We start from the raw sequence: 16,720 nt of genomic DNA, 5'->3' as shown, positions 1-16,720 counted from the left end.
CCAGGGCTGCTGGGTGAGCCTGGACTTGCTGGGCTGTTGGGCGTGATGGGTTCGATTTCCTCGTCCGGCGTGGTGTCGTTGATCCTTTGGGTGTGTGTTGTGGGCTCAAAAAACGTGGTGTCTGCTGTGGGTTGTTCAGGGCAGTCTGTGAACCGCAGCCTCGTTTGGTCCAGGAGCTTTCTGCAAATTTGACCATTGTCTAGTTTGACTACAAACATGCTACCCCCTTCTTTAGCTATTATCGTGCCCGCGATCCACTTGGGACCATGTCCATAGTTTAGCACATGCATAGGGTCATTCAGATCAATTTCCCATGACACAGTGGCGCGACCATCGTTTACATTTTGTTGCTGCCACCTGCTCTCTACCTGATCATGCAGGTTGAGGTGAACCACCGAGAGTCTAGTTTTAAGTGTCCTTTTCATGAGTAGCTCAGCCAGGGGCACCCCTGTGAGCGAGTGGGGTCTCGTGCGGTAGCTGAGCAGTACTCGGGACAGGCGGGTTTGGAGTGAGCCTTCTGTGACTCGTTTGAGGCTCTGTTTGATTGTTTGTACTGCCCGCTCTGCCTGCCCATTGGAGGCTGGTTTAAACGGAGCCGAGGTGACATGTTTGATCCCATTGCGGGTCATGAATTCTTTAAATTTGGCACTGGTGAAACATGGCCCGTTGTCACTGACCAGTATGTCAGGCAGGCCGTGGGTGGCAAACATGGCCCTCAGGCTTTTAATGGTGGCGGTGCTTCCCGACATTATTTCACATTCAATCCATTTTGAAAAAGCATCCACCACACCACCAGGAACATTTTAACCGAGAAACGGGCCCACATAGTCGACATGGATCCTCGACCATAGTCTGGAGGGCCAGGACCACAAACTTAGTGGTGCCTATCTGGGCGCGTCGCTCAACTGAGCACATATGCTGCATTGCCGTACACAGGACTCTAAGTCAGAGTCGATACCGGGCCACCACACGTGGGATCTGGCTATCACTTTCATCATTACTTTACCCGGGTGTGTGCTGTGGAGATCCGAGATGAATGTCTCCCTGCCCTTTTTGGGTAGCACTACGCGGTTACCCCACAACAGGCAGTCTGCCTGAATGGACAGCTCGTCCTTTCGCCGCTGGAACGGCTTGATTAGTTCTTGCATTTTAACAGGGATGCTGGCCCAGCTCCCATGCAGTACACAGTTTTTTTAGTAGGGACAGCAGAGGATCTTGGCTGGTCCAAGTCCTAATCTGACAGGTGATTTATCATTTTCAAATGCTTCCATGACCATCAACAAGTCTGCGGGCTGCACCACCATCAACAAGTTTGCAGGTTGCACCATTTCCACCCCCCTGGTGGGCAATGGTAGCCGACTGAGAGCATCCGCACAGTTCTCGGTGCCTGGCCTGTGGCGGATGGTGTAGGTATACCCTGATCGCGCGAGTGCCCACCTTTGTATGCGGGCCGAGGTATTTATCCCCTTGTTTTCAGCGAACAGGGACATGAGGGGCTTGTGATCAGTTTCCAGCTCAAATTTGAGGCCAAACAGGTACTGATGCATTTTTTTTTTACCCGGAATACACACGCTAATGCCTCTTTCTCAATCATGCTGGAGGTCTTCTCGGCCTTAGACAAGCTCCTGGAGGCATAGGCAACAGGTTGCAACTTCCCCGCAACGTTAGCTTGTTGTAATACACACCCCACTTCGTACGATGATGCATCACATGCTAGCACAAGTCTTTTATACGGGTTATACAATACAAGCAGCTTGTTGGAGCATAAAATGTTTCTGGCTTTCTCAAAAGCAATTACTTGTTTTTTTTCCCACACCCAGTTCTCATCTTTACTCAATAACACATATAAGGGCTCTAAGAGAGTGCTTAACCCCAGTAGGAAGTTACCAAAATAGTTGGAGTCCCAGGAACAACCGTACCTCCGTGACGTTCTGTGGCCTGGGCGCATTCCTGATAGCCTCTGTCTTGGCGTCTATGGGCCGAATGCTGTCCGCCGCGATCTTTCTCCCCAAAAACTCTACTTTTGTTGCCATGAAGACGCATTTCGACCTCTTCAGCCGAGCCCTACGCGATCCAGTCGCTGGAGGACCTCCTCCAGGTTTTGTAGGTGCTCGACGGTGTTCCGACCCGTGACCAATATGTCGTCCTGAAAAACCACCATGTGTGGTACCGACTTGAGTAGGTTCTCTATGTTTCTCTGGAAGATCGCTGCAGCCGACCGAATTCCAAACTGGCATCTGTTGTAGATGAACAGTCCCTTGTGTGTGTTGATGCAGGTGAGGCCCTTTGAAGACTCCTCCATCATGTAGGCCGAAGTCAGGTCGAGCTTGGTGAACGTCTTGCCTCCTGCCAGCGTCGCAAATAGGTCGTCTGCCTTAGGTAGCGGGTATTGGTCCTGTCGCGAGAAACGATTAATAGTTACTTTATAATTGCCGCAAATCCTGACCGTGTCATCACTTTTGTGTACTGGAACAATCAAGCTGGCCCACTCACTGAATTCCACTGGGGAGATGATGCCCTCGCATTGCAGCCTGTCCAGCTCGATTTCCACTCTCTCCCTCGTCGTGTGAGGTACCGCTCGCGCCTTGTGGTGAATGGGTCATGCCTCTGGGACCAAGTGGATCCGCACCTTCGCCCCGGAAAAGTTTCCAATACCTGGCTCAAAAATGGAAGGAAATTTGTGAAGAACCTGGGTACATGAGGCCTCATCAACATGTGATAGCGCTCGGATGTCATCCCAGTTATAGCGGATTTTGCCCAGCCAACTCCTTCCAAGCAGTGTGGGGCCATTGCCTGGGACAATCCAGAGTGGCAGTTCATGCACCGTGTCCTCGTAGGTGACCTTGACCATGGCGCTGCCCAGGACAGTGATAAGCTCTTTGGTGTATGTTCTCAGTTTCATGTGGATGGGTCTCAGGGCTGGTCTGAGTGCCTTTTTGCACCACAGTCTCTCAAACATCTTTTTACTCATGATGGATTGGCTAGCACCCATGTCCAGTTCCATGGCTACGGGTAAGTCATTCAATTTTACATTTAGCATTATAGGTGGGCATTTCGTCGAAAATGTGTGCACCCAGTGTACTTCAGCATTTGCCTCCTCTCTCTGAGGCTCGAAATTGCTTTGATTCACCATGGACCGATCTTACTCTGCCACGTGGTGGTTAGCAGGTTTTGCAGAGCTTGCAGCTCGTCTGCAAGCTCGTTAGAGGTGCCCCATTGTTCCACAGCTCTTGCAAACATACCTTTTGAAGCGGCATGAATAGGCTGAATGGAAGCCTCCACAACGCCAACAAGGTGTGAATTGCCTTGCATTCATCCTTTGTTGCGGACTCAGTCATCTGGGTCACCTGAGGCCTGCTGGCAGTTGCAGACTCGTGGGTTCTGCCCTGTACATTTCTGCTCGCAAACACAGTTCCAGTTAATTTATGAACATTGCTAGCACTTGTGTGCTCAGAGATTTGTTTGGTGTTATCACTGGTGGACATAAACGCCTGTGCTATGGAAATGGCCTTACTGTGGGCCGGTGTCTCTACAGTCAAAAGTTTTCATTGGTTGGTCTCGTGGCCAATGCCCAGTACAAAAAAAGTCTCTGAGCATTTGCTCCAGTTAGCCATCAAACTCACCTTAGCTCGGCGACGTAGCTCGCCACTTCCTGACCTTCAGATCGCTGGTGCGTGTAGAACCGATACCTCGCCATCTGCATGCTCTCCCTCGGATTAAGATGGTCCTGAACCAGTGTACACAGCTCCTCATACGACTTACCTGTGGGTTTCACCGGAGCCAGAAGATTCTTCATGAGGCTGTAGGTCAGTGCCCCGCAGACCGTGAGGAGGACCGCTCTCCTTTTTGCAGCGCTTCCTTCTCCGTCCAGCTCGTTGGCTACAAAGTACTGGTCTAGCCATTTGACATAGGCTTCCCAGTCCTCACCCTCCGAGAACTTCTCCAGGATGCCCACAGTTTGCTGCATCTTTGCGTTGGATTCGTATACTCATCGCCAGCTATTGTGTTCCTAACACAGATGAGACTGCACACAGGGAGGTTAAAGTAACAGTGACCCGAGTCTTTATTAAGACACTCTAGAGTGAGGAACAGGCCTTAGGGGCCGGCTTATATACAGTGCTCTCAAGGGATGCTGGGATCCCTTGGAACTTCAGGGGATGCGCTCCCTGGTGGCAGAACATGGGAGTGCATGCTTTACAGATACACAACAGCTGCAGAGATAGTGGATGCATTGATTGCAATCTACCAAAATTCCCTGGATTCTGGAGAGCTCCAGCGGATTGGAAAACCACAAATGTAAAAAAGGAGGGAGACAGAAAGCAGGAAACTATAGACCAGTTTGCCAAACACCCATTGTTGGTAAAATGTTGGAGTCCATTAAGGAAGCAGTAGCAGGACATTTGTTAAAGCATAATTCATCAAGCAGAGTCAGCATGGTTTTATGAAAGGGAAGTCATGTCTGACAAATTTGCTGGAGTTCTTTGAAGATGTAATGAGCAGGGTGGATAATGGGGAATCAGTGGATGTGGCGTATTTTGATTTCCAGAAGGCATTCGATAATTTGCCATATAAAAGGTTACAGCACAAAATAAGAGCTCACGGGGTTGGGGGTAATATTTTAGCATGGATAGAGGATTGGCTAACTAACAGAAAACAGAGAATTGGGATAAATGGGTAATTTTCCAGTTGGCAAATGGTAACTAGTGGGGTGCCGCAGGGATCGGTGCTGGGGCCTGAACTATATACAATCTATATTAATGGGCCTGAAAGTCAGGCTGGAGGCTTCCTTCGGACGAACGCTTCTGACCCTGTGGATAGAGTTTTGGTCCCGGAAGCACCTAAGATTCCGGTGGGAGGCCTTCTCTTCCCGCGCTTCGGAATGTGCCCCCGTCCTCGAGGTTGTCACGGAAAAGTTGGAGTCACATGTGACTAGATATCTAATCACAGTACAGTATTCTCACTGATAGCAATGAGAACTCTTTATCTCTGAGTTCCTATTGCTATCAATGAGAAAAAAAAAATTAAAAACATTTTAAAACACCTCACATATTTAAAATTAATTGAATGTTTTAGAAAAAATATCTATTTTTTGGATTTTTTTTTTAGTGTTTTAATAAGGTTTAAAATAAACTTACCTTAGTGGACAGGGTTTTTAACATAAAAATGCGTATTTAAATCTTATTTTATATATGTTTTAAAACTCTTATGCTGGTAAAAGTAGGCTGTGTGCCTGCTTTTACCAGGCGCAAGAGTTTTAAGGACATTCGCAGGGCAAGAGTTGGGCAATTAGCCCAATCTCACCTGCGCGAATGTCCTGGCTGTGGGGTGCAGAGTATCTGTCAAGCCAAAACTTAACAGATCGGAAAAGCCAGTTTTCGGCAAATGTACATTGCATGTCAAAAAACGTCTTTTGCGATGCCTTCCCGGGTCCGTACGTATTGCGTGCAGACCCGGCGAGGCCGGAACATTAGCCCCATTGACTTGGATGAAGGAACCAAGTGTAATGTAGCCAAGTTTGCTGCTGATAAGGATGGGTGGGAAAGCAAGTTCTGAGGAGGACAAAAATAATCTGCAAAGGGATATAGACAGGCTAAGTAAGTGGGCATACATTTGACAGATGGAATATAATGTGGGGAAGTGTGAGGTTATCTACTTTGGCAGAAAAATAAAAAAGCATATTATTATTTAAATGAAGAGCAATTGCAAAGTGCTGCACTACAGAGGGACCTGGGGGTCCTTGTACATTAAACACAAAACGTTAGTATGCAGGTACAGCAAGTAATCAGGAAGGCAAATGGAATGTTGGCCTTTATTGCAAGGGAGATGGAGTATAAAAGCAGGGAAGTCCTGCTACATCTGTACAGGGTATTGATGAGACATCTAGAGTTCTGCGTACAGTTTTGGTCTCTTTATTTAAGGAGGGATATACTTGCATTGGAGGCAGTTCAGAGAAGGATCACGAGATTGATTTCTGAGATGAAGAGGTTGACTTATGAAGAAAGGTTGAGCAGGTTGGGCCTATACTCTTTGGAGTTTAGAAGAATGAGAGGTCATCTTATTGCAACATATGATACTGAGGGGACTTGACAAGGTAGATGCAGAGAGGATGTTTCCCCTCGTGGGGGAATCTAGAACTAGAGGGCATAGTTTAAGAATAAGGGGTCACCCATTTAGAACTGAAATGAGGAATTTCTTCTCTCAGAGGGTCGTAAATCATGGGAATTCTCTGCCCCAGAGAGCTGTGGAGGCTGGGTCATTGAATATATTTAAGATGGAGATAGACAGATTTTTGAACGATAAGGGAGTCAAGGGTTATGGGGAACAGGCAGGGAAGTGGAGCTGAGCCCGAGATCAAATCAGCCATGATCTTATTAAATGGCAGAGCAGGCTCGAGAGGCCAAATGGCCTACTCCTGCTTCTATTTCTTATGTTCTTATCTTCTTATGTAGGTGTTAAAACTCATTTTGATGAACACTTAACAGAGCAACATTTACAAAAGTGAGAACAGGAGATTATTTTGCACTGTATATGTGGGCTGTAATATCAGACATTTACGTGGGATTTTATAGAACAAAATAACTTCAATGACAATGAGTAATGAATACTGGGAATTTTTTAAAAGTTAGATAGACAAAAATGGATTTCATGTTAACATATCAGAAAGTGAAAAAGACTCTAGGGGCTAGGCTTTCCATTAGTTTTGCATTGATACCGTCCAATTAATGTCCATTTTAACGCTGAGATGAGGTATACCGCCCAGATATTGCCCATTTAGCAACAAAATGGAAACTAATGCCCATTTATCGCTCATTTATCACCCAGCGTTACTTTCGGCATCTATTTAACGCCAAGAATAAATAATACCATCCGCCCATTTTTTTTTGCCGTAAAAATCAGAATAGCCGAAACTAACGCCCATAATATCGCCGAGCGTTACTTTTGGCACATCGCCCACATATCGCCAAAAATATCGCTCGCCGAAAAAAACGCTGAGAAAAAGCTGCTCTCACCTGAACTAAACCCAGCGGTATGGACACCATTTTGTAAATCAGAGGTCGTTTCATATAAAAGGCTGCTTCAACTTCTGGGGAGTTTTGATGTACTCTGGAGTTATTTTAAGGTGATTTGAAAATCTGAACAAAGATCTTATCATACTGTGGACAATTTGAATTTATTTTAGGTGCTTTTGTCGGTAAATTTATTGTTTGTGAACAATAGGTATAATATTGATTGTTATTGTAATGGGACCTGTAATTTCTCAGCCTGTCTTGATGACTACGCACATGCTGCAGACTACAGATGGAAGAAGGTATATTGAAGAGCATTATGTACCCAATCAAAGAGGTGTCAGACTGCTGAGGAGGAGGATGAGAACTTACACCCGGCGCACTTACAGGGAGAAGCGGTCTTACCTGAACTTGTAATCAGTGAGATATGCTCATTAGGGGAGATCTGCAGCCTACCAGCACCATCAGGATCGCACTGTCCGTTGAGATCAAGGTTACTGCAGCACTTTCCTTTTATGCATCGCGTTCTTTTCAGGCCTCAGTTGGCGACATTTGCGCTATATCTCAGCATGTCACACATTGCTGCATTCGACAGGTGACTGAAGCCCTTTATGCACGCAGGATGGACTTTATCAGCTTCCCTCTGATCAGGGAAGCTCAGACTGAGAAGGCTCTAGGATTCTCCAGAATTGCAAACTTCCCCAAGGTGCAGGGAGCAATAGACTGTAAGCACATCACGATGCGAACACCTTTTCAGGATGCAGAGGTTTTTTGGAACCGAAAGGGATTCCACTCCCTGAATGTGCAACTCATTGTCGACCACACGCAAATTATAATGGCAGTAAATCCCAAATTTCCGGCCAGCATTCATGATACTCACATCCTGCATGAGAACGCTGTATCTGACATGTTTACAGGTCAGCCACAAGGTCAATGCTGGATGCTTGGTCTCAAAGGATATCGCCTCGCCACCTGGCTGATGACCCCCCCCTACATAACACCCAGACAGAAGCCAAGAAGTGATACGAGAGCCACATACCCACACACAATATCGTCGAGAAGACCATTGGAGTGCTTAAGCAGCGTTTTAGATGTCTGGACCACTCAGGAGGCGAGTTACAATACCACCCTGAGCAGATAGCTCAATTCGTGGTGGACAACTTGGCTATCAGGAGGGGACAAGAATTACCAGAAGGGATCCCCACTAGTGCCAGCGCCTGCTCCTCAAGGTCGGTCAGCTCGCACATCACTGGTGCAAGCTTTGGGGTTCTCAAGAATAGCAAACTTCCCCAAGGTGCAGGATGTAATAGACTGTACGCATTGTACACACATCGCCCTGCGAGCACCTTTACAGGCAAAAGTTTACCGTAACTGAAAGGGATTTCACTCCCTGAATGTGCAGCTCGTTGTTGACCACAAGCAAATAATCATGGCAGTAACCGCAAATTTTCCAGGTAGCATTCATGAGAGCACTGTGTCCGACCTGTTTAAGAGTCAGCCACAAGGTCATGGTTGGATGCTGGGTGATAAAGGATATGGCCTTGCCAGCTGGCTCATGACCCCCCTTGCGTAAGCCCCAGACAGAAGCCAAGAAGCGCTATAACGAAAGGCATATCGTCGAAAAGACAATTGGAGTTCTCAAGCAGCGCTTCAGATGCCTGGACCACTCAGGAGGCAACCTACAATACCACCCTGAGCAGGTCGCCGAGTTCATTGTGGTGAGCTGCATGTTGAATAACCTAGCTATCAGGAGGGGACAAGAATTGCCAGATGGGACTGCCGGTCCACCTCAGGAGCGAGGGGAGGCGGAAGAGGAACTGGAGGAGGAGATGGACGAGGACTTCGGTGATGACAATCAGCCTGGCAATGAAGCCATGCAGCCACCGCCACACCGCCCCCCCCCCCCCCCCACACACCGCAGGAAAAGCCCCATGGTAGTTACGCAGCTGCAAGACTATTGCGTCAGCAGCTCATAAATGACCACTTTGCGTGAAGTTACGTTGGTGACAGTTATAGTTGTGTTACGTTATGTTTCATCCTTGCCTGGCCTGGCCATTGCTTGCAACCCTTGTATTGATGTTTAACCTTTCTGTTATTAGAAGACACTACACAACAATTGTAAGTTAAAAAAAATCTTCATTAATTTAACAATTAAAAAAAAATGTTTTAAACAAACAATAAAAGTGAAAAAACAAACATATACATTAAACAAATAATTGAATAGAAACACCCATCTACCCGCCCCCGCCCCCAACACATTTTTAATAACTCCCACAACAATAATTTTTCAATAACAATTAAAATATAACAGAACACAAACACCCACCCACCCCCCCAATAGTCAACACATTTTTAATAACAATAATAACTCCAACAACAACAACCCCACCAACAGTCAACAATTTAATAACAAGAATAAGGACTCCCCCCCCCCCCCCACCCCCACCCCAACCATGCGAAATATCCTACCTTCAGCCACGCTTCCCTCCCTGGTCTGAACACCCCCCTTTCCACTTACACTCCCCCTTCTACCCGCATTAACACCGAGCTGTCTTGCGCTGCTGCTGTGGTGGGAGGGGTGGTGGGGGTGACGGTGGCAGAGTCAAATCTTGGGAAGCTGGAGAAAACGTTTCAGAAGAAATATCTTCCGAGTCAGAAGTAACTGCTTCCTCCTGACTCGCATCTGTCGGCGTGGGTGGTACGGCACCTTGGGGTGCAGTACCGTATCCCAAGACCATCACCTACCACATGGCATCGACGGAATCGGCCATTCCCCGCATTGCCGCAACCATCTGCGCCATGTCCGAAATACGCGCAGTCAGTGCGGCAATGTTACTGGTCAATCCACCCATTGCCTGGAGGAGCTCTCGACCAATGACGACGCTCGCCCTCGACAGTGCAACCATGTCCAGGTCGACATCCGCCTGTCGTTGCACAATCCTACCTCGCCGAACCAACCTCCGCGGGGTCACCATAGGCACTGGATCACTCGGGGTGCCCTGCTGCAAGAGGCTTGGCTCCGTTAGGTCCTCAGTTGATGAGGACGTGGCCGCAGGTACAGTGGACCCTTGAGTTGATGTCTCAACCTGCGCTGAGCAGCATAATTGAGGTTCATCATCCTCCTCTGTTGTCTCTTCTCCTGTGGTTAGAACGACCTGCACCAGAAGAGGTGACATTCCAGGGGCGTCCATGTTCCTGCCTTACTCTTGGGGAGCTAGAAAACACAACTGAGGTTAGTAGAGGAGAAGGGGAGGTCAGGGTGACAGGGGAATGCTTACGTGGCGCAGGCATATGTACGAGGAGCAACACTACTGCAATAAATATCACCGACAGACATATAATTAACATCATGAGAGTACAGAGGCTGCATGGCATTACAATAAGATTTCATGATCCCATCATTAATTACATAACATTACAGCATTCATATATTATATTCAAATGGCATTAAATCACCAATGGTTTTTACATTACTCACATGGCGCAACAACGGGATCAGCACCACCACGGGTGGCCCAACGATTATGCACACCAAGTGCTGAGACCCGTTCCTCCAGGTCAGGTAATTGATATAGGTCAACAGGCCCCCCCCTTGTGTCCGTCTGCGCTCGGCACGATTCTTGGATATCTTCTTCTGCAAAGGTGACAAGAGCATGGCATAAGCTAATTGCCTAGGTAATATTACAGATATTACTGTATACTATTACACAACACACAGATATTATAATCCACAATTAATCATCGCCCATACTATTCATCGTCAATGTTATATGCTAATACATTTTGTATGCAATTGATGCATGGTTATAACATCTACGTTCGGAGAATAAATTTAATAAGATCGTAGTTAGGAATTAATGCGTGACACCAAGATTACCCAGCTTAATTAAAATCCAGCAGATTTATATTTTAATTAATGAGTCAGTGCATCATTACAATTATAATTGTAATAATTTAATACTTTCTCTTGCAGACCCAACCAGGTCATTCCAGCGCTTGCTCTCAAGCATCGTGGGCCGCCGAGGAAACAACTTCGGTGATCTCTGCCCAGATTCTTTGGTATACGCGGGGTGGGGTGGGGGGGGGGTTTCCCACGACCACCCCGGGTTAATTGACCCCACCGAGTCTCCACCTCGTGGACCAAGGCTGCGTTCACCTCATCGGAGAAGCGTTTCGCCCTCCTTCTCTTTCCAACCTCCGCCAAATCACTCTCCTCACCCACCTCTGCCACCTCCTCACTGACTGTGGATTCCTCATATTCCATTTTGCCAAATAGTTGTTATTAGATCGATTAGATTTTTATCACAGCCTCGAGTGAGACAACCTTCACAAGCAGGCTCAAAAGACAAAATGCGGTCTCTCTCTCCCTTAGTCTTTTGAGCACGCGCAGATGACCCCTGACCTACCAAATCGCGGGAAAAGTTAATTGCCTGGAAAAAATAACGCGCATGTGCAGAACGGCCGTTGCTATGGACACCGGTCTTGCATGACTGAATATATTGCTAAGGCCTATTTCACATCGCTACAGCTATCGGCCAAATTAAAAAGGCAAAACTAGCGGTTTTTAAAATGTGCGATATTCCAGCGATCCCAAAAATTAAAACGCCGGAAATATCGCCCATTTTTGGGCGCTAGCAACAATAATGGAAAGTCTAGCCCTCTATTCCTTCATCAAATTGATAAATATAGCGAAAAGCTGAGGCCCCAGTGGTTTTCTGGCTGACAGCATTAGTCACCTCCTGCCAATTGGAGTACATACACATTATCCTACTCTCCTGTCTCCTAACCAATTCCCTATCCATGCCAACAGATTGCCTCCAGTTCCACATGCTCTTTAACAGTTGCAGCATTATGTGCAGTTTCGAGCACCCCATTATAAAAGGATATAAAAGTAATGGAAAAGGGGCATTGTAAATTCACTAGGAAGTTACCAGGGGATGACGGGGTTGTGCTTATGAAGAAAGGACTTGAGACATTAGGACTCAGAAGGCTAAAGGTGACCTGAAAGAGACCTTCCAGATTATGAAGGACTATGATAGGGTAACAGGTGATCGACTGGTTCCGCTGATCAGTGAGACAGTGAATGGGACGCCACAGATTTAGATCATCACAAAAGGAATGAGAGAGGAGTTTTTAAAAATCCTTTACTCAGAGGCTGGTTAGACTGGATTTCTCGGCCATAAACCACTGTTGAAGCAGAGACCATAACTTATTTTAAAAGGGTATTAGGTAGCTGCCTGAAAATTGGGTATATTAAAAGGAGTTAGCACGATACAAGGATTAGACGAGGTGAGTTATGTGGAGGGAAACACGAGCACAGACTTAATGGGCAAAATGGCCTCTTTCTGTGCTGTAATGTTCCATGATAGAATTGGCTTCAGTGCCCTGTTTAGGGTGGGGAAAACTGACCAGTGTTTGTCAAAACCTGCTGGAAAGTGCATTTATGGCAGCACCTCTCAAAACCGCAACATCCAGCATCTAGAAGGACATGGGTAGCAGGTGCATGGGAACACCACCACCTCCAAGTCACACACACCAGCCTGCCTTGGGAATATATCGCTGTTCCTTCATCGCCACTGGATGAAAATCCTGAAATTCCCCCCCTAAAAGCACAGTGGGAGTACCTTCATCACACAGACTGCAGCAGTTCAAGACGAATGCTCTTCTCAAGGGCAATTAGGGATGGGCAATAAATGCTGGCCTTGCCAGTGATGCGCATATTCCGAGAATGAACTTTATAAAAACTGACTGTCGACGAGGACAGGATGGGAATCAACTCCGCTGTCTGTGGTGATCAATTAGCCTGCTGACAATCAATGTCAAGGTACACCCATGGAGAGTGGTCACTAGGGCAAGGTGCCAGAAGATGCTCAGTCCGTGTGAAATTAAACTCCAGCAAGTGGTGGAGAAAAATAGGGAAAAATTTACCAAAAAACCCATATTATTACAGCTAAAATAATGTCAACATTTTGAATAATTAGTTTCCAATCTCCATGGTGGGAAAAATAAAGTACACATACATAAGTCGATAATATCAAACCTTGGACTCATTTAAATAATGAAACAGAGAGCTCAAAGTCAGTGTAAAGGAAAACCAAGACTGTTTTGAAACAATGCAAGGAAGTATGGAGGGAAATAGATTGGGAAATATAGAAAAACAAAATATAGAAAAGCAAAATAAGAAATGGCAAAAAGATAAGTGGGTGAGACAAGGCATTGGAAAAGCAAACAGAGACTGATTGAGGAGAGAAAGAAAGGCCATTTGGGTATTTATGAGAGATTTATGAGAGTTGAAATATTAAAGCAAAAAGGTCCCTTGAAGAGGGAGTTTAACTTTTCATGTAAAGCGAGAGGGGAGTCTCGGAGAATATTTTCTTTTCAAAGTGTTCCTCTTTAGTTTACAAGAAAATGAGAAGCTTACCACAAATGTATTTGACTTTTTTCTGAAACTGTCAGTTTCCCTGCCACTAGGAAGACCCTTGAAGGCAGCGGATTTCCCTCCATTAGCCCACTTGGATGATGTTAGTTATTGGAAACCAACCCATTCATCTTCCAGCAGCTCAACTGTAAACAGATAACGTCACTGGTTCAACAATGGACTGAGAGCTACTTTTGTGGAAGCAAGTCATCCTCGTTCGAGGGACCGCCTATGATGTTGATGATGATGACTCTGGGGCAGATCTACTCACTGAGTGAATGATGCAGTTCTCGTGAGTTAGTGTCAGACTTGGCTCAGTGGTAGCATTCTTGCCTCAGAGTCAAAGCCCATGAGGTTCTAAGCCCCATATCGGGTCTTGTACACATAATCTAGGCTGACACTACTGAGGGAGTGCTGCATTGTCAGAGGTGCCATTTTTTGAACAGGACGTGAACTGTCTGCCCGCTCGGGTGGATGTAAATGATTCCATGGTGCTATTCGAAAAAGAGCAGGGGAGTTCTTCTAGTGTCCTGGCCAACATTTAGCCCTCAGCAAACATCTCCAACACAGATTAACTGCTCATTCATCTCACTGCTATTTGTGGGACCTTATTGAGTGCTAATTAGTTGCTGTGTCTGCCTAAGTAACAGCAGTGACTACACATCAACAGTAATTTAGGATGTCCTATAGATGCAAACATGCAAGTTCTTTCATCAAATTCAGCAATACCCCTGTGCACACTCTACAGTCCCTCAGCCTTAGAACTTGGCAATTTGTGCCTAAGCCCTCTGAATTTAGGTAAGTCTGTATAAGCAGTGTGTGCATTCTGGATCAGGCAAACAGAAACTCCATCCGTGTGGATCTCTTAGCAGTTTAGCTCAGATCTCTCAACCATGGTGATATGATTCTACGTGAGAGGCCCAGGTTTACCAAAATAAAGAGCCTCTAATCAGTGCACTGTCCTGACTGTGAAACCAATCTCCAATCCTCTCATAGAAGCTGCTTATAAATTGCTGCCATTTAAATTCGAATTTCCAGGAGATCACTATCTGTGACCCAGCTCCAAAATATGGCCGGGTGGTTCAGCTCATTCTCAGCGTTAACTTTATGTCGAAACTTACGCCGGCGATAAATGGGCAATAATTGGGCGTCAGTTTCCATTTTTAATCAAATATGGACGTTAGACTAAATCTTAGCAGTTAAATGGGCGGTAACTGGGCGGTAGTGGGGCGAACCCGATGGAAAGTCTAGACCCCAGTGTTTAATCTGGTAAATCTGGCTCCCTCATCCCAGCAGCAGAATTGCAGATGCAGCTTCTTATCGGTCAAGAACTCTGCCACCAGACAAGGTGTCGGTCTTCCTAGTGACGTTTAGTGGATTTCCTCATTAATGTAGATTGTTAAGTGAGGTTTTTAATTGGCTCTCAATTTTATGGTGGATTGATAAATTAAACTTCTCTTTAGCTCGTCCTTCTCGACCTGTCTGCAGCCTTTGACATGGTGGACAAAGTGCAACATCCCCACCGACACCTAGGAGTCCCTGGCCAAAGATCACTCCAAGTGGAGGAAATGCATCCAGGAGGGCGTTGAGCATCTCGAGTCACATCGCCGAGAGCATGCAAAAACCAAGCGCAGGCAGCGGAAGGAGTGTGCAGCAAACTTGTCCCTCCCACCCCTTCCCTCAACGACTATCTATCCCACCAGTGACAGGGACTGTGGCTCTTGTATTGGACTGTTCAGCCACCTAAGGACTCATTTTAAGAATGGAAGCAAGTCTTCCTCGATTCCGAGGGACTACCGATGATGATGATGATGATGGACCAAACCATCCTCCTCCGTCGTCCAGCTGGGTGGGACTACTCTCGCCTGGTTCCATTCTTATCTATGAAGTCATAGTCGGAGAATCTCTTGCAACGGCTTCTCTTCCCGCTCCTGCACTATTACCTCTTCGTGGACTCCGCTCCAACAGTGGTTTATGGCATAGAATGCCACATTCTAACAAGCCTCTGTGTAGAGGGAATCGTTCCTGATTGTTATGCTGCTGGAAGTGAATGTGCGTGATGCAGAACATAAGAACATGAGAATTAGGAACAGGAGTAGGCCATCTAGCCCCTCGAGTCTGCTCCAGCAGCCCATAGAAAAGAGGTCCACATAGTAAGGGAAATTCCAGAGCAGACAAGGACGCTGCGATTGATGGGGAGATAGAGGATATAGCTGTTGAGCCCTGCAATGCTGTTAGCAAGGTCTCCCCAACAGATCACCTAGATTTAAAATCCCTGCTGCAGCAATACTGGTCATATGCTTATGTAAGCGCCTAGCACGAGGAAGACAGACCCCTTCCTCAACCAACAGCCTGGGCTCCCAATACCATACTAGCCACTGCCCCTGACTCAGATGAGCAGTTGCTGATGTTCAAAAAGAAAGCCAAACATCTGCCCGATGGTGTGTGTTCCACCAGAGGTGGGTCAGGAACTGCTCTCCCTCTTTAACTCCCACCCCACAGCAGAGCACTATTCGGCCTTGGCAAGCTTGGTGGCCTTCCATGAGGGAAACAATCAACCAATACATGGCACGATGCCTACCGTGCCTGCAACACAATCCTCCCACATGCACTAACCGAGCCTTGCTTCAAAGCGCACGCCCCATCTCAAGGGCCAAGTACTCACCTCCAGATAGTCTTCATTGGGCCACTTCTACTGGCGCAAGGCAATTTTCAGCATGCCCTAGTGATGATGAATCAATTCACTAAATTGATCGAAGCATTCCCCTGCCGTTCTAACACCACAATCACAGCAGCCAAAACACTATTGAATCATGTGTTTTGTAGGTGGGGAGTACCAGTACAAGTGAACAACGATCAAGGTTCACACTTTACCGGTAAAATTTTTACCCACTTGCAGGAAATGTTAGGGATAAAACACAAATTACATATTGCTCACCACCCCCAGTCGTCCAGAGGGGTCGAAAAGGGGAACAGGACCCTCAAGTTAATGTTAAACAAATTGTGCGCGGACCACCCCACTCAATGGGCTAACATGCTGCCAATGTGCTTAATGGCAATGAGGTCCGCACCTCATAGAACAACAGGGGTCTCCCCATATCAGGCAATGACGGGAAGGCTCATGAGAACACCAGGCCAGCTAACACTAACAGGGATGAGTCCCCTGACAATGAAAACATGTAGTTCCAAGTGGCTGGAACAAGTGGTAGATCACACCGATCAGATCAATCGATTTGTGGCCACCAAATTGGGGAAGTCAAAAAGACAAATTAAAAGGTACTTTGATAAGAAAGTG

This window comes from Pristiophorus japonicus, chromosome 14, assembly GCF_044704955.1.
Source record: "Pristiophorus japonicus isolate sPriJap1 chromosome 14, sPriJap1.hap1, whole genome shotgun sequence".
NCBI lineage: Eukaryota > Metazoa > Chordata > Chondrichthyes > Pristiophoridae > Pristiophorus > Pristiophorus japonicus.
The sequence above is the reverse complement of the archived record's forward strand: the minus strand, read 5'-3'. Positions refer to the sequence as shown.